Source organism: Grammomys surdaster, unplaced genomic scaffold (assembly GCF_004785775.1).
Source record: "Grammomys surdaster isolate TR1022 unplaced genomic scaffold, NIH_TR_1.0 243, whole genome shotgun sequence".
NCBI lineage: Eukaryota > Metazoa > Chordata > Mammalia > Rodentia > Muridae > Grammomys > Grammomys surdaster.
In genome coordinates this window covers 3,413,203-3,432,263 of record NW_021604688.1, presented here as the reverse complement: position 1 = coordinate 3,432,263, position 19,061 = coordinate 3,413,203, and positions in this window count along the sequence as shown.

Here is a 19,061-nt window from a genome sequence, read left to right as displayed (position 1 = left end):
ATAAATAAATAAATAAATTTTTTGGAAAGTGCTAATTGTGAGTCTTAAGGTGCAGTAAATGGCATTAGGTTTTTGTAAATTCTTCCAGAATATAACAGATCATTAGTTTTTATAACATACTTGGGCTTTTGCACTCTGCTGAGATTATTAGCAGCCTAGAATACAGCATATTTGCATACTGTTAGTTAAAAAGAAACTGAAAAAAAAAAGTGGTAAGAAGGAATGCCATAGGCAATATTGCATTATGGAAGTAGAGTTAGAAATCTGTGATATAAATAAAAACCTAACATAAGCAGAAGTGATATTACTGCTACATGTGTATCCCTTGAGATAAAACCTACAATATACTACATGTAAGTTGAGAACTCAACCTGTGAAGAGATGAGGAGGATATTGGAGAATAGTATGAAATAGTGTAGAATTAACATGTCAATGATTTTAATCATAGCTGCTGCCAACACACACACACACACACATACACACACACACCACACACAGGTCAGTGAAACAACTCATCACTTGGTACTTAGTTTTCCACATGGCTGGGCTAGGTGTCACTGTCAGAAGCTGAGATGCTATATATAATGTCATTGTGGGGCCTATAGAAATTTGGTTGTTTCTGACATTCAGAAAATATGTCGCTCTCTTATTATGTTGGTGATGCTATGCTTATTAGAAATGATTATTTGAAGTGACCAAAATTTGAGTAACCTTAACAAGACATATGTGGATTAAAAGATGACTTTCAAAAACATAGCTTGATCTTGTTAAGAGGAAACATAAATTTTCTACATGTCTGTATGGGAACATTAATGTTTAGAGAAGGGAACACAGAGAAGCTGTGTAAGCAAAGCCCGTGTAGTAAATCAGTCTTTACTGTCTCTCATAGCCAAGTCCTCAAGTGCCTTCTGCTGGAAAGGACTTCTGATAGACATTAATTTGACAGCAAGGATAGTTTATATGGTTTGGTCTGCAGAGGATGATGAGAAATGGTGGAGACAAAGAAGACATCATTACTGTTGCATTGTGCTTTTCTGCTCAGGTACCTAGAACATTTCCAATTTCCTAGCTCCTTGGTGCCAACAGCATCTGAAGAAGTTGATTCGACATCAGACAGTTGCCACCAGCAACCTTCACACAAATGACTTCCCACTGTAAAGTTGTATCATAAAAAGGCCAGTAAACCTCCCCACCCTCTAGGTTGATTCTGGCCAGAGAAGCAGGGGGCTAACTGCAGATCTTCATCTTTCCCTTAGCCCCTCAAAATACAACTCACAGTTTCACCCCTAGCTCTGCAACAGAACACTTGCTGCAGCCTCCCTTCCACACTGGCCCTATCTTCAGTTGATGCCACAGATCTGCTTTTAACCCCCTTCATTGTCATTACTTTATTCCAGGCCCCACTTCCAGCAAATGATCTGTGGGAACCCACAGGCCACTCCTGCCAGGGAAGCAGGTATTGTACTTGCAGATCTTCACTACTCCTCCATCCCTACAAGTCCAAACCTATAATCTCATTCCCAGTTCTGCAAAAGAACACACTGTAACTTCCTTCCCTTTCTGAACCCATTCCCAGTGAATTACAGAAAGTTTCCCCTTCAACCTTCCCTTTCCCCATTCATTGCTTTGTCCTAGCCTTCAACCCCAACAAGCTCCTCTTCTGAACCCATAGGCCACTGTGACCAGGCAAGAAAGTAGGCTAACTTCAGATCGCTTCTCTCTAGATTTCTCCAAATCTGTCAGACTCATTCCAAGATCTGTATACATAAATTAAAGGAGAAAATGATCATTTTATTAGATGTGGAAAAGGCCTTTGACAAAACCCAACACCTCTTCATGATGAATGTCTAGAAGAGATTTGGGATATAAGGACATAGCTAAGCATAATAAAGCAGGTTACAGGAAGCTCATAGCAAACATCAACTTAAATGGAATGAAATTGGATCAATTTCACTAAGAACAGGAACAAGACAAGGTTGTCCACAGTTGCCATATATGTTCAATATAATAGAGAGAGACTTAGCTAGAGCAATAAGGCAAACTGATGGAGATCAATGGGAAACAAAAAGGAAAGGAATAAGTCAAAGTATCTTTATCTACATATGACGTGATAGCATGTGTAAGTAACCCTAAAATTTCCACCTTAGAATACTAACAGCTGATGAACACTTTCAGCAAAGTAGCTGAAATTAACTGGGCAAAAATTAGAATCCCTCCTATATGCAAATGACAAACTGAGAAAGAAATCAGGGAAACAACACCATTCACAATGTCCTCAATCATTATAGAATATCTTAGGTAAATCTAACCAATCAAGTGAAAAACCTTTATGATAAATCTTCAAGTCTTGAGGAAAGAAACTGAAGAAGATATCAGAAGACAGAAAGCTCTCCCATGCTTATGGATCAGCAAGATTAATATAGTAAAAATGGCATCCTTTCAAAAGCAACCTACAGATTTAGTGCAATCCTCATCAATATTTCAACATAATCTTCTACAACTCTTGAAAGGACAATTTTCAGCCTCATATGGAAACACAAGCCACAAAACCAAAATATAGCTAAAAAAAAATCTTGAATAGTAAAAGAACTGCTGTGTGTATCACCATTTCTGATTTCAATTTGTACAGCAAAGCTATAGTAATTAAAGGAACATTGTATTGGCAGTAAAACAGACACGGTGATCAATGAAACTAAAGAACAAGACATGAATACACACATCTATGAACATGTAATTTTTTTTATATAAGGAAGCAAGAAATATACACTGGAGAAGATACTACAGCTCAACAGATGGTGCTGGTGAAACTGACTGGCTGCATGTAGGAAGAAGAATGTAAATATTTCATACTTGTCATCCTGCACGAAACTCAACTCTAAATGGACCAAAGGCCATGACACGAGACCAAATACATGGAACTTGACAAAAGAGAAAGTGAAGAATAATCTTGAACCCATTGACTTAGGAATAGACTTTCTGAAAACCACAAGTACAGGCACTAATCAACAATTAAGAAATGGGTCTCATGAAACTGAAAGCCTCTGCTCAGCAAAGAACACTGTCATTCAGACAAAGCAACAGATTACAGAATGGGACAGGGCTTTTACCAATTACACATATGATAGAAGGCTTATATCCAAAATATATAAATAACTCTATAAACATATTAAGAAAACAAAAAGATCTAATTAAAAATGAGGTACAGATCAAAACAGAGATTTATCAATACAGGAAACTCAAATGGTTAAGAAACACTTAAAACTTAAAGAGATGTTTAACATCCTTAGCCATCAGGATATACAAATCAGAACCTTGAAATTTTGTTTCACACCAGTCAGAATGACGAAGATCAATAAAACAAATGACGGCTCATACTGGCAAGGATGTGTGGAGTAAGAAGAATACACATACATTGCTTGTAAGGAGTGCTAATTCATGAAGCCAATATGTAAACTCGTATGGTAGCTCCTCAGAAAGATAGGAATAGATATTTCTCAAGATCTAGCTATACCATTCTTGGTATATACACAAAGAATGTTTCATCCTATTAGGAGAAATTTGCACAACTATGTTCATTGATGCTCAATTCATAATATCCATCAATTGGAAACATTCTAGATGTCCTAAACAGAAGAATGCATAAAGTATGGAGTATTATTCAGCCAATAAAAAATGAATCCACGAAATCAAAAGTAAATAGATATTTACCTATTGTGAGTATCTCAGGCAACTATGTATCAACTTATATGTGAATATTTACGGCTAAGTCAATGATAACCAAGCTATAATTTCTAGAAGCACAGATCTTAGGCAGAGTAAGAGACTAATTGGGGGTGGGAAGCAGATAGGTCTCCCTAGGAAATGAAAATAGAATAGCTAGTTATGGATGGGTGAGGCGGGTGGGGGTGGTATGGTATGATTAAATTAGAGGATGATGAGGTAATACGCTAAAATTAAAGAGAAATTAAAGGGTAGCATGGAACTATAATACAATCGAAGCTTCCTAAAACATAAATATATGGAGAGATCTAAATGAAATCACTAAATAATGGAGGAGACAAAATCTCAGCTGGCTACCTCTTGTCACCCAATGAATGTTCCACTACAGGGACTGGGTTACATGTAACTGAGTTGTTGGCCAAAACAATCCCATAGTAACCTCCAAACAACCCAGGCTACTGCCAAGGCTATAGGTTGCTTTCCACAAACTAATGGCTGCATTGCTGAAGACAACACCTATACAACTCAATGAACATGAAGAAGTTGAGCTAGTGATTACATAGAGTCTTTACCCCTGTGTTCTAGCATCTTTGGTTCAGGAAAGTACTCTTTATGTTACTGAAGAGAACTGTAAACACTAAGCCTGTAAGGGGCAGTGCTGATACTAAGGTCTGGTTCCCTAACTGGATCTTGATTTGGTCAATAAAGGCGTCTTGGGAGCCAATTGCTGGGCAGAAGTGACAGGTGGGACTTCTGGGTTCTAGGGGTTAAAAAGGAGACACAGGGAGAGGAGGCTTTTAGGCCAGGCTTTGGAACGAGAAACATGCAGCAATTATGTAAGATCTCTGGGAAGCTAGGACCAGAGCCCTCCTCCATTGGCAGATGGCCAAGGAGGTCAGCAGGAGTTATTTGAGTTGAGCATTTGTACTAACAGGTAAATTCTAAAGTAATAAAGCTGTCTGAATGTTTTTCATCTGCAGAGCAAAGGTGGGGGGGGGGGAGAGAGAGAGAGAGAGAGAGAGAGAGAGAGAGAGAGAGAGAGAGAAGCCAGGTCAGTGATGGCAGCTTGGAGCTAAGCCTGGAGGAACAAAAGGGAACCAAGAATGGCCAGAGCGCAATACAGCAAAGGCAGAAGTGGGTTTTTAAAATTACATGCAACACAAGCCAGCCTCAAATACTTGATTTACAATGGTACTCTCCCTCCCTCCAAGATATTTTAGTGCAGTGGTGGCACAAAGCTTGTAGGAGTTAACAACCAATACCTGATTTGACATACAGCTTGCTTCATCAGATGAATCTCATAGTCAACACTGCTCAGTTGACCAACAGCCTGGGACTAGAGAGCCCAGGGTCATGAGGTAAAACCAAATAAATGTACTCTAAAATTTAATAACAAACAAACTGAAGAGGTCAGCTCAGAGCCTTTGGGAAACTCCACCAGGCCCCTCCCCTCCTGGAAAAGAAAGGTCATGAACCAGGTAGGCATCTGTCCCCTTTGGAAGGTAGAGGCTGAATTACATCACTCAGGAAGACCACCGTGGGGGAAACCACCTGCAGATAAGGGAAGCTCAGAGCATGGTAGATACACTCCTCAGGCTTACAGTTGCTGCCCCCTTCCCCTCCCCAGACGAGGAAAGCTTGTGCTACCTCATTCCCTAAGGAGCAATCAGTTTAAAAGTCACACTGTTTTGCCAATAACATTATGCCTAATGGCTGTTGCTCTGTTCTACCCCTGAAAACTGTATAAAAACTAGCTGAGTGGGCTGACCAAGGTCATCGCCTCTCCTTTGGATTCAAGATGACCCCAGCATGCTAGAAAAATAAACTTCTCTTGCTTTTGCATCCACCTCCAACTCCACATGGAGCACTCCAGAGGTCTCTGGTAGTTAAGGCTCATCAGTGTCTTACAAAACAAACAAAAAACAAAAAACAAACAAAGACAAACAAACAAACACCAACCAACCAATGAAAACTGAAGTTATGACTCCTAGTGCCATTCTGCTACACTCATAGATCAGTGCCTTGCTCAGCCACTATCACAGAAGCTTCTTCCTGCAGCAGATGGGAACAAATAAAGAGACCCACAGCCAGAAAGTGTTCAGAAAGTGAGAGACCTTAGAGCACCCAGCCTTAAAAGAGATACTTTTATCAAATCCCTCTCTTTAGACCTCATGGCCTAACTGGGTTGCTCGGAGTCCTCTGAGTATATATTATAGCTTCAGGGACGATGTGGGGTAAAACCAAATAATACTGGTCTAAATTTTAATAACAAACAAACAAACCAAAGTGATAAAATGACTCCTAATGACATTCTGCTAGACTAGACTAGATCAGTACCTTGCTTAGCCAACATCAGAGAAACTTCTTCCTGGAACAGTGTTTTTTATGGGATTCCTGAGTGTACAAACAAGTGAGCATTTGTTTCTGGTTCTTTCTCTTGTGTTTTTTCTTAGGTTTGTTTGTCTTATCCAATTCTTATGTGTTTCTTTTTGTTTTACCTTATCTTATTGTATTGTATCATATTATATTACATTGTGGTATAATATCATTATCACATAGAAGTCTGTTTGTTTGCTGATGAGACACAGAAAGGAAATAGATCTGGATAGGAGGAGTGTGGAAGAACTGGGAGGAGTAAAAATAATTATTAAAAGTAGTAAAAAAAATCCCCTGGGTCTCTACATCATAGCAATATAAAAATTAAAATCCAGTATGGAACAAGTGGTGCCATTTACAATATATTTCAACATGAAATACTTCAGTAAAGTACAAACGCTAATGTTTAAAAATACCAAACACCTACATAAACTTTCAAGGAAGACGTAATTGAATAAAAGCTATATTGTTCCTGGACCATGTCTGAGCAAGTCAACCTGCAGATTGAATGTAACCCTCTTCTAGCTTTGGGGATAGAGAAATGGTTCAATGGTTTGGGGCATTTGCTTTTAACCAAAATTTTGGCTACTAGGACTTTCAAGGACTATCCCACAACCTTTTGAAACTCTTACTTCTAGAAGACCTGTAACCTCTGTCCTCTGAGGGAAACTGATGCCCACACATACATACAAACATGCATATGTGTGTTGCACACACAGATATTTTCTGAATAAAAAAATGAATATGTACATATCTTTTTAAAAAAGAAAATACTTTCTTTTACAAATTTTTGCTTTTAAGGAATAAATATCAGGCCAGTGTGGTGACAGACAGCTGCTGTATCTAGTAGTCTGTCTTTATAAAGTAAATACAGAAGGATCAGAAGTTCCATGCCAGCCTTGGCAGCCTCTGATAAAAAGTTTGAGACTTCCAGGGCTATTTCAAGTAAAAATAGGTACCAATAAATTGATCCTGAAATTTCTATGAAAATACGGAAGGAGTAGGAATGGCCGGTTTAAGTCATGTCTGCAGCTCAGGGACTGTGGCATCTCTTGTGGCCATCACTATGTTCTAACCTCAACAGACACTAATGACCCCAGGTGAGCCTTTCTCAGCTCCTCCCTCTGTTTAAATTGTAATTCTGGGCCCAGCAGGGTCTGTCTTTCAAGAAATAAGTAAACATCTGTTCCATTACCCATCTGTTTGTCCTAGGATATGAGCTCTGGCTTCAACTCCACACCCCACACAGACTGTTATAGCACTATAGATTCATCATTACAAATGGAAGGAAACATGTGCGGAATATCACAGCATCTAATACAGGTCCTGTTTGCTTCGGTATGTCAAGTGAAAGGATGGATACTTCTGTAGAATTTTTATCAGTATTTGTATTTATAGAAAATAGTGAGCTCACAAACAGATCCCAAATCTTTTTTTCTAACTTTATTCACGTCCAACAAAACATCTGAAATGTATAGGATTATTAAGAAAAAAACTGTTGACACTTCTAAAATGTCCTTACATCATCTCCTGGCGTCAGTAAGAAACCAGATCTCATTCTTGTTCTTCTATATGCATTGGGAATTTTTCCATCTGGCTGTTTTTAAGACTCATCTCTGCACTGCTTTTCAGAAGCATGATGAGAATTTACCTATGAATGGCTTTCTTTGTATTTATTCTGAATACATACTTTATATACAACTTGATATCAGTTGTCAGCTTGACTGGATCTAGAGTCAGCCAAAAGGCAAATACCTGGGCAATCCTAAGAGGGAATTTCTTTTTTTAAATTATTGGATATCTTATTTATTTACATTTCAAATGTTATCCCCTTTCCCATTTCTCCCCTCCCAGAAATCCTCTATCGCATCCCCTCTTTTTCTGCTTGTATGAGAGTGCTCCCCCTCACTCACTCCCACCTCACCACTCTGGCATTCTCCAACATTGGTGCATGGAGCCTTCACAGGATCAAGGGCATCTCCTCCCATTAGTGCCAAATAAGGCCATCCTCTGCTACATATGCAGCTGGAGCCATGGGTCCCTCTATGTGTACTCCTTGGTTGTTGGTTTAGTCCCTGGTAGCTCTGGGAGTTCGAGAGGAAATTTCTTGATCAGATTATTTGAAGTGGGAAGAGGATCTAGCCTATATGTGAGTAGCATCTTCCTGGGGTGGCCCAGATGAAAAAATGGAAGGAAACATGCCATTGTGACTCCTCTCAGTCTCACCATCATGCTTGTCCCAGTGCTGCTATGATTGTAGTCCTTTACTGATATTGGGAGCTAGCTCTGTGGTTTACATAGGCACTGATGACATACAGCTCTTGAGGAGTTCTCCAGGCCTTCAGTGTGACATTGGACTGCTGAGACAGCCACATTCATGGATTCAGCAGCTACTGAGTTCCTGAGCAAATCTTACTGCATAAACCATTAACATATATATGTAATATATACATATACAATATATTATAAAATATATATATATATATATATATATATACACACACACACACACACATAAAATATGTGTACATATGGAGATAAAATTTATTTTACCTGTTCTATTTCTTGAGAGGACCTGAAAAACATTAGTTGCACTATTCTTTTGAAACCAAGGCTGGGCATTTTACCTGAAGTTTTTTTTTTTTTAAATACTTTTATTTTTCTCTTCTTCAAACCCTATTCTCACCCTTCAGTTTTTATTCTCTTTGACTCATATTAGCCTGATTGACAATGACCCTTTCCAATGTCTGTGATGACTTTGGAGTGTGATCCTATGTTTTTCTTCTTGACCTGGAAGTGCTATTCCAAAACCACTATTTTTAGCCTTGAACTTCATTTGGTCCTTTTTAAGGACTTCAAATAGCTTCCTATAATTCTCTGCCTCCTCATACATCACAGCCTTGCTTTTCTGTATGTCTCTATTATATCCAGCATGTTATTATGTATTTTATACTCCTGGATGTATCATTGAGATTGTTTTAAAATATGTATTTAATAACCTCCATCTCTATCTTCTTTTCATTTGTATTTGAAGACAAATTTATGGCCTTAACTTTAAGTTTCTATGCTGTTTTGTGTGTCCTTTAATGCTTTAATTATGTTTTGGATACTATGTCTTCAAAATGTTTGTGTATGTGTGTGGCTATGTATATATGTATATAAGTTTGGGTATGTGTATATACGTATGTGCATTTGTGTATGCATATATATGTGTGTATGTGTGTGCATCTGTGTGTCTATCTGTATGTATTTGTATCTGTATATATATTTGTGTGTGCAGTGTATACATGTGTGTACATGTGTTTTCTGTTTATGCATGTGTATATGTGTGTTTGTGTGTATGTGTGTGTATGTGTGTGTATGTATGTGTATGTGTTTGCGTATGTATGTATGCACGTGCCTCTGTGAGTGTGTGTGTGTATGTGTGTGTCATTTGCTTCTTTTCTAAAATATCAAAACACTCTATGGCCTTGGATCGACAGCTCAGTCAGTAATGTGCTTTCTGTGCAAGCATGAAGACCTGTGGTTGCTTGACCACCCTGACACAAAACCCAGGAGAGGTGGCAAGTAGCATCTTCCTAGTGGTGACAGGATTGTTGAGACTTGCAGGCCAGTCATCATGGCTTAATTAGTGAACCACAGGCCATATAAAAACCCCAACTCAAATAAAATAAAATAAAATAAAATAAAATAAAATAAAATAAAATAAAATAAAATAAAATAATGCCGCCACTGAAGTTGGCCTTTGGTCTCTCAGAGACCATACACATGTGCACACAAACACTCATAAGACATGTCAAAAACACTGTTCAGCATAAAATTATTTGAGAAAACATAAAATAAGATTCTGCTGTGTTCTTCCAGTCTGGGCCCGAGCACAGAGCAGATCCCAGTCGGGAGCTCTGTACCCAACCTCACAAAACCCAGAGGAAGAGGGCCTCCCAGGAGCTCTAACCCGGGCAGTATCTCAGGTAAAAATGAATCACTCCTGATGTCTGCTGTTAGAAGTTCTAATCCAGATGCAGGCCTCTGAACTTACACTACTCAGACCTTCGACAGGCCATTGACAAGAACATCAAACAACTAGAGATTGACATCACTAATCTGAAGAAATACCCCTTTTCACTGTCTGAAGAGACCTCCAAAAATTGCAAAGGACTTTATTGGACTTGATTTACTCTATTATAATAGAAAAGGCTGTGTACAGCTCTTGACTATGTACAGCCCTTAAAGAAGAAGGTTGCCTTTTTACATAGACAAGACTGGGATGGTTAAAGAGAGCATGAAAAAGGTCAGAGAAGGCCCTGAGAAAAGACAGAGAGAGAAAGGGAAAGATGAGAGCTGGTACAAGAATTGGTTTTCAACCTCTCCATGGTTGTCAACCCTACTTCCTCCCATCTTGGGTCTATTAATTGGGTTATTTTTGCTTATTTCTTTTGGTCCCTGAGCCTTAAATAGGCTGAATAACTTTGTGAAACAACAGATAAATAATTTGGTAGCAAAACCTATTTAGATACATTATCATAAGTTAGCTATGAAGGACCACGAGACTCAAGATGAGGTTGTTACTCTATCCAGGGTGTTCCCAAAACCCATCTCCACCCAACCTAAAAGAAGGGACTTCCGCCCCTAGACCAAGCAAAGAGGGGCCATCCAGAACCCCCTCTGACTGGCGATCTGAATTCTTGCTTAGGATGCAAGGCTAAGCACTGCAAGGGAATATAAATAAAAGTTAAAAATATCTCTCCTGATTCCCTGAGGGACAAGCCTGACTGCATAGGGGTTGGTGTTGAAAGTATCCCCTCTCCAGGAAAAAGACATCGGGATGGGTATGGCCCTCATGTCTCACTGGACAACAACATGGGGACTGGAGCCATTACAAAATACCCTTCAATTACTGGAGGTCAGGCCTCTATTCCCACCTTCACAAGGTTAGAATCGCCACAGCCCTTCTATACTTAGAGAAGGGAGGAGATGTCAGGGGTAGCCCTGCTTATACACTGAAGGCCTAAAATCAGCCATAGGCCTAAAATTAGCAATAGGCCTGTCATACATGTATACTAACACCAAGTCTTGGGTCTCTGTGGAAAAACATTGAAACAGATGGCTATAAGCTATTGTAAATAGGCAGCTTTTGTGGAAATTTACCAACCTGAGTAGTCATAGACCTTGTAAATAGGTAGCCTTAGCAGATAATACCAACTTAGATAAGGACAAGTGAATCATAGGCAGAGTCAGAGTGACTTGTTCCCTGAACCTTCACCCAGCTGATACCCTGTTCTGAAAGATATTTGTACTCCCCCTGAACACCCACACTCCAATGTCATACTCTATCCTCTTCTCCACGTCCTGCCTTTTTGTGTTTATTACCCCTGTGTAAGTAAAAATTACGATTTGATTTTAAAAAATAAATAAAACACACACAAAAAAGATTCTCCTGTGTCAGCGTTTGGTAGCTAGGGTGAGTTAGGATGATTCAGCCAGGGGGATAGAGCTGTCCTGGAGGCTGTGGCCTTCACGCCTTTATCACAACCTGGAAGTTAGAATGTCATGAGTTATTTGAGCTCGCTCTGCTCTAAGGAAACACTTCTTCTCCTGCCACAGAACAGATGTATCTGAGCTCATCTGAAGTTGAACTGAGAGGGAATTATAAACTAGATAAGAGGTATTTCCTGTAGGATTCCAATGATTTGGAGTGAGTTGTCTCCCTACATTTTGACCCTGTGACCAAATCACAGGACTGGGAGACATCAAGGCTCCGGCTTTGAGGACACACGAAGCCCCAGGACTGCAATGCAGATTACAAGGTGGCAGACATGGACAAGGACTGGATATCTTCCTGCTCTCCCACCTCTCCTCCAGTTCGGGTCTCATCAGTTCCTCCTCTCAGGGAATTAGCTGACAGAGTCAGCTCAGACCTCTGCCGGTTGAGATCCAGGGTGCCTGGTCCATCTGAAATCTAACTGCTTCCTCCTTGCTCATGCTATTAACCGCTTAGCCCCACACTTTACAAGCCCTGCCACTGCCTTCAGCGTTCATTCCCAAGTATGCAAATCAGTTGTCCCTCAATCATGCAGGAGCCTTACTGGATCTTTTAGGGCTCTTCCTATCTACAGTTCCTCATTAACTTTAAAGAGGTTTAACTAATTTTTGTAGAGTATTTACCCAGGAACTCTTTGTTTTAGTGCAATTGGGTAGATATGACTCAGCATCTGTACTCAGCACAGACAAATGCTTTTGTAAAAGAAAGTGGCAGGCAGTATGATTCCTACAAGTTAAACTAAAAACAACAAATGATAACAATTAGAATGCCATTATTCATTTTTTAGGTATTTATATTAGAAATTTTTTTCAGATTTCAGACAACAGAGGTAATCATTATTTATATTTTTACAGATATAATTAAAGATATTTTATCATTGGAAATTTGCTACATTTAAAGTCATAGTCACATGTATCCTTGCATTTTTCTTTTAAAAATAAACTGAAATAGCCTATACAGCTCTGCAATGTGTTTTCACAATAAAATATGTGGGATCCTCTTTTTGGCCGTTATTCTGGAGAATATTTTTCTCTTGACACACTTCATTTTTATTAACAGTCTTGGACTGACAGCCATTCTGATTGATTCCATTTTTGGTATACTAAAGATTTTATAATAATATCTTTAAACACTTTAAGAGACTAATTTTAAGGTATATGATATTTAAAATATCTTATATGCAGAATCTAATCAATAATATATATGTATCTATATAAACAAATGTACATGTGGGACCAGTATAACAACGAGAATAAGCAAGGCTAAACTTTTGGGGAGGAGGCAAGACTGAATGCTGGTAATAGAGTCAAGTTATGAAAAGGGATATAATGTTAATTGTTTTTCTAGTTTTAATTCCATTGTGTTCTTTTAAATTTTGTTTTTAATTAGTGGATAAATAAATAAAATATATTCAATACTAAAGTTGTAAAATCTAATGTGAAGCTTCATTACGATGCTAGTTATCACTGTATTGAAGTTCATTCAGTGGTACAGACTTTGGGGTGTGATTAATTTTGATGTGTGTTATTTTTATTAATTTGCAAGGTATTTTTATAGTAATGTGAATAAAAAATTAAAACAAAAATAAGTTCAGACTTAATAGCTATACAGACAAGTTAAAAAAATTTCAAACAGTCCGCACTAGAACAAAGGGCTTAGCTTTCATATTTTCTACCTAGTGGTCACTGACACAAGCAAGTAGTTACTGTTTACATGCCTACACTTAAACTTGCTTTGGCCAATGTATTTGATTTCTTAGATATTTCATACAAAGTTATAAATGTTGAAAAGCCTTCAGGAAACATGAGGAAGGCACCAGGTTCTATTAGCCATGTATCCTGAACTGACCATTGAGTAAGAGCTCTCGTGTAATTTGGGGGGGGGGTGAGGTCCAATGTTTGGAAGTAAAAATTGTTTCACAACAGCTATGTGCATTGTGGTAGTCATGAAAATCAAATGAATGCTTATAAGGCACTGACACTTAGTAGAGAGGTGCCAGGTAGCTTCTGATGGTCCTTGTTGTTACCTTAGAAACACTGGTTGAGTAGAAAGACAGCCATGGTGGGAAAACGCAATTTTAAATCACCCATAAGACACTGGAGAGATGACTTGGCAGTTAGGAGCACTTAGTGGTCTCTCAGAGGACCCAGGTTTGGATCACAGCACCCATAGTGCAATTCGCAACCACTGTAACTCAAGTTCCAGGAAGGGAGTGTTATGCACTTTACTGATCTCTGTGTGTGGAAGGCATGCACATGATATAAATTATATACCTACAAGCAAAACCACTAATACACATAAAAAACTTTAGAAACAGTACTCATGAGCAATTTAAATTTGATTATATTTAAAAAACTTGTGTAATTGTACACGAAATGGATGAATCTTGGATTAATACAATATTTTCTAAAGTTGTCAACCTCAACAATAAGGTAGTAGGGCTGAAATATTACATTATGATTGTTTAATCTTGTGGGAAAAACTATAAAATACATAGAGGACCATAGGATAAGCATAACTCAAATAAATCAAATATGTTATGAAAAGGAGATTCAGAGGAGTATTCTTCATGTTTTTGGTAAATACCTATATAAATGATGTTGTACTTTAGGGACATTTTGTCTATAAATATTAAATAATAAATAATGAGGGATATCTATCTCTGTTGCATATTGAGTGGGTAAGTCAAAGTACAAAAACTAAAAGCTAATCATTTCTATTCTGTGATCAATTTCCAACACATTATTACTGCATCCAGAGTAATTTTCTGACAGAGTCATTTCTGTTCAAACATTTATTGCTACAACTACCTGTGCAGAGGGAATGAAATTGGGCATCATGAGGTCCTTCAGATACCACTCGACATAAACACAGATGGAAGAGAGCTCCAGTAACTCACAGGTAAACCCATACTCAAGTAAAGAAGTCACCTTTCATTTTTAGTCACTCCTGTGATCTCTGGGACTTCTTGTTTTTCAAGTGCACCTGACAGGCCTGAGCAAGATAAAAGAGTGATAGCTTCCTCCACTGGCCTCCACACAGCACACAGAATCTTGACTGACATTTCATAAGCAGTTAAAATGATTACAGAGGCTACAAGCTGAGCCGTAGAAGAAAACAAAACCAAAACCAGAAAATCCCAGGCAATTGTAACTGGGTAGATGGCTCAGTGGGTAGAGTGAATGTTGTGCAAGCAAGATCACCTGAGTTTGAATCCCCACAACCTGTATAAAAAGCAGGGTTCCACGGCACACATCTGTAACCCTGGGATGCTGTAACCTCAGTATGGGGAGGTGTAGATAATAGGACTCTTGAATCTTACCAGTCTCCTAGAATCAGGGAGCTCCAGATTCAGTGAGAAACCTTGTTTCTGAAAGCAAGGTAGAAAATGACAAAGGAAGATATCCATGATCTCCACCTTTGACCTTCACATGTACAGTCATAGGCATACACACATAACTGTAACATAGGATTACACACATAACTGTGTACACACAAGAACACATACACACACACAAACACACAGCACATAGCACATACACACACACACAGTACATAGCACACACAAACACATACATACACACACACAGAGAGAGAGAGAGAGAGAGAGAGAGAGAGAGAGCAAGCACAAAATAGCAAGCCTACCAAGTTCTTTAGTAAGAATAAGAAAAGAAAGAATACTAAAATCCAGTCTGTTGTTTCTATCAAATGCAAATCTAAACATAGGCAAATGCCACAGACCCCTCCCCCAGCCCTTGACTGTCTAATTCTGTGTACAGAAACACAGTAACTACCTCACAGCAGAGACTGACCATGCTATTACTGAGCTTGTAGGTACATAGAGAATAAACAGATAAAGCACCCATAACCATGGAAATACAGGCTTACATATAATCTGTTCCTTCTCTGTAAGGCTCAGCATTTCTGATTGCCATTGAAAGGGCTCCCTCTCTGTGCTCCACCTCTCCTTTCCAATCTACCTGCCTGAAACTCCAGGTTCAGCCTTTGTAATGAGGCTAAATTGTAACCAGTTTCTTTGGGAGTCTTGTTTACAGACTGGGGAGCTGCTAAGACAAAGCAGGCAACTCCAACATCTTTGTTCGCTCAGTTTTGAAGTCTAACTGCAATTTTGAGAGATAACTCACACTTGCAAAGTTAACCATTATATATATACTCAGCTTTATTATACAGTGATAGTCCTATAGACTGTCTAATTTCTTCTTCATATTGGACTCTTTTTAATACACAGGTATAGAAGAAATGGAAGAAGTAAGGATAATTTTAAGTAACTATTTTAGGATCCTTTCTGATATAACATATTAAAGAACATATAAAGATAGCCCCCTAGTCTATTGTCTGAGACATTGTGAAGTTATCAGGATACTGGAGACCTCTACCAAGAGATTTTCATAACAAATGAATGTTTATGTGTCTCATTTAGACTTCCTTTCATTTCTTTATATTTTATCTTTAATTTGTATTATTTTCTTGTTTTATAGTCATTGTATACTGGGTTTCATACAAAGATTTTAGTTTAAATTACAGAATTCTAAGTGTTGTAGAATTTCATTAATTCACTTTACATTTATTTTTCATTTTATTTTTACCTTATGTGCATTAGCATCCTGCCTGCATGAGTGCTAATATGAGAGTGTCAGATCTCAGAGTTACACACAGCTGTGAACCTCCATGTTGGCACCAAGATCCGAACTAAGACTTCTGGAAGAGCAGTCAGTGCCTGCAGCTGCTGAACTATCTCTCCAGCCCCATTGCTCATTTATTCAACCAATCAGTCACTCACTCAATCAGCAAACAAAGACAAGACAGAAAGAGAGGAAGAAGGAACAAAGACCAGACAGAAGAAAAGAGAAAATGGGGATTAGCATCTCACTCTGTCACCCACAATTATCCAAGTTAGATATATGAACTAGAATCTATAAAAGTAAGCACTGGAGCTCAGAGAAGTGAATTCATATGCGGCACACTCAGCTTTTGGATGAGCAGGATAAAGCTCAGTACCAAAGCACAGCACATTGCCTCTACTCAGAGAACCCAGGAGGTAAATGAATGGTTCCAGATAGCCTGGGCCACAATATGCAGAGTTCTTTAATACAAGCATATATTTTTCTCTCCTTCTAAAAGGCTATGGTTTGGTAATCAGAAGAAAGGTCAATATGTAACTGTCTGCTCTATTTCTGCCTGATAATGCTGATAAAAGCTTTATTTAATTCTGGATATCTAGGAGAACACAGAGCCTCAGAGCTCTGAAACATTGATTCAGTAGGGCTGCTAATGAAATAGTTCAATAGGCAATCTGTACCTCGGAAGATTTATGAGAATTTCACCTAGGCTTAGAGCCCACCGCTTCATTCTCAGCTGCACATGTTGTGCCCAGCAGGAGAAAACGGACTCATTCAGTCCAGCCTGGTACTCTGTCCAGAATGCAGCCTTTAAGTTCAATCCACACCACACACACCCATCAATCACAAATGGCCCTGTTCTGTGGCTATCACTTTTTCTCTTATTCTTTGTCCCTCTAGTGTGTGTTCACTTTTCTGTGTCCTCAACAAATCTCCTACCCTGGTTGGAAAACATTCCATCTAAAAACATGCTGACAACTATTGTTCCAAAATAAAAACAGACCAAAGAACAAAACACAAAGTCATCTCAACTGTCCTTGCCTTCCAACTTCCTAGTCTTCTAAGAATATGTGGTGTTCAGTCCCTGGTTTTCAGTAACCACACCTCAATTGCTTGTGACCTCTGACCTGTCAAAACTGATTTACTGAAGAACTTAATTTTCTACAGCACATTTAATGTATGAATGACAAACACTACAAATTCTGAGGCATGTGACTCCAGACCCACAGGGCTTTCTTGCATCTCAAGCAGCAACACCTTTAGATACTCTTCCTGGGACATTTGCCTCCTGGAACACTTCATCCAGCTCCTCCTCTTAAAGCATCACTTCTTTGTCACATTTATTCACACTTCGCATTCTGCCTGAATAACATACAGATTTCCCAGGATTCAGTCCTCAATCCTTCAATTCCACCTCTTAGTCCTTTTGTTTGATGTACTGCCCAGGCAGATGCTCATGAAGCCCAATGATGGTCTGAACCATTGACACACTCGTGGTATTGTAATAACTATCTTCAGCTAATAGATTTTACCCAAAGTTTCAGACTAGTTTCATCATTTGTTGCCTATAATTCCAATTTAGATCTCCCATGGGCATAACAAACTCAATGATTCAAAATGAATTTCATACTATTTCCACCATCATAGTTTCCTCCTTTATGTGATATTTTTAGGTAATGGCACTGTTATAAGCATACCACTGAAGATTCAAAGTTATTCTAGACACAAACACACACACACACACACACACACACACACACACACACACAGAGAGAGAGAGAGAGAGAGAGAGAGAGAGAGAGAGAGAGAGAGAGAGAGAGATTTTAAGAGAAAAGCAACAACTCCCAAGTTTAATTTATTCATGCACATAGATAACTCTTCATGGGGTCTACAGCATCTCTGCAGTTAGATGAGCAGCCGATGGCATCTTCTCATGATTCTAGTCTCTGTTTCTTGCTTGTCTTTCCTTGTTATAGATAGTGACATCAAGATATTTTCTACAAAACATAAGACACTGATGCCCAAATACCTCAAAATTTCTGTGTTGCTAAGCACAAGGGTTCATAAGCCTCATGTGCTAAGATCCTGTGTCCCCTCTAGTTTTACTTCAGTCACCCACTTGTACGTAATGCTTCTGTAGCTGTCAGTTGTCTAATAGTCCCTATCTGTGCTGTATTCACCAGGATTGCTACTCATCCTCTTCTTAGAATATTTATCATCATTTTATTTGCTTAGGTAAATCCAATCCAATAAATCAAGAAGACTTTGTGGATATTTTTTAAACACTGAACTTTTAATGTGTTCCTAGTTTGCAAAGACTGTGAGACTTTTAAAATTGATTTATATTGTGATATTAATATTACCCATGCCATACTGAGGATAAATAAGAAAGTAATGGTTCTAATTAAAATGAAGCCACTTATGTGTCAACTTGATACAAGCTAGAGTTATCTGAAAGGAAGAAATCTCAATTGAGAAAATTTCTCCATAAAATCTGGCTGATTTTTTTTTAATTAGTGATTGATTGGGAAAGTACTTATGTATTGAAGATGGTGCCATCCCTGGGCTGGTAATCTTGGATTCTTTGAGAGCGCAGGCTGAAGGAACCAGTAAGCAGCACTCCTCCAATCTGCTGCATCAGCACATGCCTCCAAATTTCTGCCCTGTTTGAGTTCCTGCCATGACTACTTCCCTCAATGATGGGCTGTTAGCTGAAATTATAAGCTGAAATTAATCAGAGAGAGAGAGAGAGAGAGAGAGAGAGAGAGAGAGAGAGAGAGAGA